Genomic DNA, 6,000 nt, shown 5'->3' on the forward strand with positions numbered 1-6,000 from the left:
GTATAAAGCTATAGCTTGAAATGACTAGGGCCATGGTACATTGACAATTGAGAAAGGTAATGATAAAATTGTGCTTCAAATATACCTTATCTAATATCACAGAGAAATTCAATTTGCCAGTTCAGAATTCACGTTAGATTGTGAAGATGAGTCTATAGAAGAAGAAATTGGTGCACTTGACCCAATTTATGCTGCTACAAGGTAAGTTGTCGAGTATACTAGAATGAAATACTAGTGCTAGGGACCGGGCGAGTACTTAGTTCCTCTAAATATTATTGACAGTTGTGAACATATGATTGCATATTGGATGAATAGACAGGATGTTAATCACGTTAGTACTATGGAACTAGAGTTGGAAAGTTCTAATTTATCACGTTAGTACTATGGAACTGGAATTGGAAAGTTCTAATTTGTCAGATTTTATGAAAGATTATGGAATTGAGCAAAACATTATTTCAGAGACTCTTGAAATTCCACGATGTCAACTAATTAATTTAGGTATAGGAGAGGCTCCTCAAATCATTCAGATTTATGATGGTATAAAAGGCAAGGAGAAAGAAATTTGGATAGATTACTTCTTAATGCATAAAACTACTTTTGCATGGTCGTATGCAAATTTGAAAGGAATTCCAACTGAAGTTTGTGAGCATTGAATTATATTGGAGGAAAACGCTACACGAGTACGTCAAAGATAACATCGACTTAATCCAAAATACTCATTTATGATAAAAGAAGAACTAGATAAATTCTTAGAGATTGGATTTATCTATCCAGTTCCTTTTAGTGAATGGGTTTCACCAATTGTTATGGTACCAAAAAAGAATGAAAAAGTTTATATCTAACAAGATTTTTACAAATTAAATGTGGCTATCAAGAAGGATTATTTTCTTTTACCATTCATGGATAGTATATTGGATGTTGTCGCTAAACATGAATGTTATTCATTTCTTGATGGATTCTCTAGTTATAATCAAGTGAAAATTAAAAAACAAGACCAGTTAAAAACTACTTTTATTACGGATTCAGGGACCATTGCTTATAAGGTTATGCCGTTTGGACTTTGTAATACATCAGCTACATTTCAAAGGATAATGATGCAAGCGTTCCAAGATTATCTACGAATTTCAATGGAAATATTTCTAGATGATTTTTGTACATTTAGTACGAGAGCCAAGCATTTAGAATGTCTAGATCAATATTTGAATCAATGTACCAAATTTAGAATTTCTTTAAATTCAAAAAAATACTAATTTGGTGTGCCTTCTGGTAAAGTGTTAGGTCATATAGTTTTGATGGCACGTATTGCTATAGATTCAGATAAAATAAAGATTATTGTAGAATTAAAACAACCAGAGATTGTTACGGTGTCGTATTACGTGCTTTCTTTTTCAAGAACACGTCGGACGTCTGGCTGTAGAAGGTAGTATAGAGATTTGCTAATATTCAAGCAGTTTATCGGTTTTTGACTATTGGAATATAAACAACTACAAGAATATACCGTAAATCTATATGAATGTCCTTCAACTGCTCGCCGAAGTCCTTTTTGTCCCAACCTGTAGATCTCTAGATGTTACAGAGAACCCCGAACAATCCAATCTGCTAATCTCTGATACCGCTGTCGTGTTGTGGTTAAGCTACTATATGAAAATAATGTAATTATGTACTTAATATATAATTTATTAAGTAACATGGTAAGAGCCATGTTAGTAGATTTTAGTTGGTTGTAGGATATAATTTGATTATTATTTTGAGAAGAGGTTGTTTAAAAAGATTACTATAGAATTTTTATAACTTTAATTTCTTTTGATAGTGGCTTTTAAGATTGGTTTTGGTTGATAGTAACTTCTAAATATTAGAATCACCTTTGTTAGACATTGGTGACCTTTCAAAACTTCTTTTGGATTTTTTATTTGGTGTTAAAAAGACTCATTGTAAAAATTTTATAAGAAAAGGAATGAAGAAGGGGGTTTTGGTAGCAAAAGGATTAATTAGGGCACCAATATGGATGAATGGAGATAAATAATAAAAATCTCCATTCCTATTGGTCAAAAATCATGACCAATGGGCTTTGAGGAGGCTGCCCGAGGCCATATTAGGAATTAGGGTTAGTTTCTCGCGGCCATTCGAGTTTTCGAGGCTAGGGTCAGAAGGTTTAGGTTTTTGAATATGGTTTTGGTGCAAAATTTGTGTCATTTGGGGTTTATATGAAGAAGTTATAGGTGCTCAAAGTTAAGGTGTAAGTTTTCGTCGTACTGTCACTCTTTTGAGTATACCGCACGCGTACAGACGGCAAACGAGGATCGGCGACCGGATTTGAAGAGAAACCTTTTTCGGCTACAGTTTGTGCATACTTTTTATCGAATTCCAAGCTTTTATGAAGGAGATATTGGCAGCTGAAGTCAGCGCTTGATATCTAAGGGTAGTAAGTAGCCCGAATTATTTGTGCTTGTGATTTGAGCTATATCTTAGACAATTTGATGAGGTTTTAGCTCAAAATTTTCCAGATTGAGTGTAATCTTGTTATAAAGCTTTCTATACAAGTTTTGTGTGATTTAAAGCTTGGGTTTAAGAGATATAAGGAAAATAGTTTTCGGGTGCTTGTAAGTTAGGGTTTTGTGCACCTGCTAGGGTTTCTTAGATGCCGAACGATCGGTGATAGATGTACGATTCAATGTTTTTGTGGTAAAAGTTAAGTATAGCATCTAGCTTATGTAGAAATTTGAAACAAAGTGAACGGTTGGATTAGCTTTAATGAATTTTCAAAGTTTGATGTAAAAAGGTCCTTGGCGGGAAGAAATATATTTTGAAGAATTTTAAGATATTTTGAATTTTTATACAAAGCAAGGAGTTTGTTTTTGGGAGCTAAGGCATTATATAAAAAAGAAACCTAAACTCTCTACAGCTAGATATCCGGTGTATTCCCAGATAGAAAATCACGCCATAAGACACCGCTTTATATTCACGACCTTGTATCCACTGACTGTCTTGTTAGATTAACCCAAAAATTTTCATTCACTCTGCATACTCAATCCTATAGACACCCTATTATTCTTCAATCACAAACGTAACTTCGATTTCACAAAATAGTCAAGAATAATCACACCCACTTCATTAAAAATCCCGATTCACCATTACAACACTGACTTCAGCAACAATTGCCTCAGTCTTCTCAAAACCCTATGAAGAAAAAAAAAACCCCAATTCTCTGTCTTTTTTCTCCCTCCCGAAGCATGAAGCTAGCTCTCCGATCCTTCTAAAAACTTATTCTCTCCCCCTTCATTTCTTAACCTATCCTCCCCTTTAACCCTAATTCTCCCCTCTTTCAAACCCTAGCCTCTGAATTTCTTCAATCTTCCGTCTTGGATCCGGAATTGGCTCCGCCATCAGAGCTTTCTCTTCCATTTTTACCTTTAAGAGATCTTTTTACCGAAAGGACATTCCCGAAATGGCACAAAGGACGGAACAGTCTGAAACGGAATCGGAACCCCTGTAATCGGGACCACATTGAGTCGCCCGACCAATTCAAGTCTCATATTGGCTAAGAGGCCCGTAATAGGACCTGGATTGGATGTCTTGAAATTGGATCCAATTGGCTCTTCGAACCAAGCTCATTTGTCGTTGAATTGGTCCTTCTCCTTTCTGCTGACTCCCATTATTGGAATCGAACGGAGAATTTCAGTATGCCCCGGCTGACTGCAACGGGGTGACTGAACCTGGCCTCTCAGTATTTGCACTGGAATTGGTCGTTGCTTCCAATATTCGAGGTAATTGAACATTAATAAAAGTCCCCTTTCTTTATATTTTCACAGTATACTCGTATTACAACATGACATCTACCTCCTCTAGCCCTGTGCATCCTTCGGTATGCACCAATTTATCCAATTGCTGTTTAATTTAGAATATATTCTCTACGTCTTTGTCCAGTTCGTCTTCATCACCTTCATTATCCAAATCACTTTCATCTTCTTGCTGTGGAATCTCTATACCTTTATTAAGGCCTTCCATATTCATCTCTGCGTGTCTTTATTTAAATATTTTTACTCGCTTCCTTGCAATTGGTATTTTTAATTTTGTACCATTTAACTCCCGTAATGAGTAAGTTGCATTATCATGAACAGTTGTTACTACATATTGTCAAGGACAAGAACTCGATGAAAGCTAAAGAGTAAGTGAGACTTTTCTCAAAAAGAAATAGGACAAAATAGAAATATGTATATTAAGAAAGAAACTGGAATGGCTATTGCCAAAATACAAGAAAACTAGAGACCCTTGAAACTAGACTAGAAGCAAGAAAGGAGTTGACAAGAGTGAAGAGGGCTTCACTCTTGCCTCTATATATACTATCTAACTAGAAGCCACGTGGCGATGTTCTATAAGACCTCCAATATATGTTGACTTTCTAGGCCACATGCCTTTGCTTGCAAGGCAAGTTTTCTATGGATGGACCACGTAGTTAGCTTGTTCTTTAAGCTTCCAACATGCGTGGCACATGGCTAACTTGTTGACCAAGTTTCTAACCTAAAAGTCAACAATAGACTCCTATAAAGTCAAAGCAGCGTCTATGAAGCTTCTAAGAAGCTTCTCTAGAAGATATTACACAATTAACCTACTTTTATCTACTTTTACATACTTTTATCTATTCATATAGGTAATTATATGTATGTCCGTGACATTACCCCCCCTTCTAGGGACGAGTTCCACGAGGAGCGGTGATTATATATTGAGAAAATCTAATATGCGGCGAATTGTATTTGCTACATACTCTGATCTTTGTTCTCTTCGAAGATAGTTGATGGGTCCTCTTAGCCATCGATAGTGTCCCATTCCAGGGCGAGAAGACCACCCTGTTATTTGATCACTGTTGAGGCCTTCATAACTTCCTTCAAATAATACATTTGAAACACCATCAGGAGTCGTTCCTATCTCCAATAATATCACCAAACATCGAGAATCTCTTCCAAGGTCGTGGTACCAAACGCGTTGTATCTCACCATCTATTCGAGGAAGAACATGTCGTTCTTGAGGATCTTCATCTCGGTTGCGTCGTCTTGAAGGTTGTGACAATCGCAATGTCTCATCCGGTAAGTCAGCAAACGAAGGTTCTTGAGTTGAATCCGCTGGTTGTTGGCTCTCCATCTAATTAGCGTCACAAATGCAAAGAAGTTACAAACAAGGATAGGAATTTGAATGTTATCTTGCCTCAATCTTGTCTCTTTTATAAGAGAGGTTTTCATCTTGGTTTTGATGGATGTCGTTGATGAAAAACTTTGACTTTAGCTGATGCATTTGCTAGATTCCTGGATGGCTCCCATGTGCGCTCACTAATATCATATCCGCGCCAATGAACAAGATATTCTAGCTTATTTCGGCACCGCCTTGAGTCTAATATCTCTTCCACCTCAAATTCTTCATTATTATCTACTTCTATAGGAGGCGGTGGCATTTGTCTTCTTCCTTGTATATCCACTGTCTTATATGGTTCAAGAAGAGACACGTGGAATACAGGATGGATCTTCATTGACTCCGGTAGATGTAACCGATATGCAACTGGGTTGATCTGTTCAGAAACAGAAAAGGGGCCAAGCCTACGATAGTCCAATTTGTCACAAGGTCGAGTGGTCTTGATATTGCGACGAAGTAGCCATACCTTATCACCCACGTTGAGTTGTGGTTGCTCTTTACGATATACATCTGCATTTATCTTTTGTCGTTCTTGAGCTTTCTTCAACTGCGCCTTCATTATTGCATGTAACTCTGACAACCGATTTGCCATATCTTCTGCTGCAGGATTATCAACTTTTGAAAAATCAAAAGTATCAAGTCGTGGATGATAGCCATAATTGGCAAAGAAAGGTGTTTGTTGCGTGGAGGAATGTACCGTATTATTATAAGCAAACTCTGCCAATGGCAGAAGGTTTGTCCAATCATCTTGTTGGTAGTTGATGGTACACCTTAAATACTGTTCCAAGACTTGGTTTACGCGCTCTGTTTGTCCATCAG

This window comes from Physcomitrium patens, chromosome 16 (assembly GCF_059467195.1).
Source record: "Physcomitrium patens ecotype Gransden chromosome 16, ASM5946719v1, whole genome shotgun sequence".
Taxonomy (NCBI): Eukaryota; Viridiplantae; Streptophyta; class Bryopsida; order Funariales; family Funariaceae; genus Physcomitrium; species Physcomitrium patens.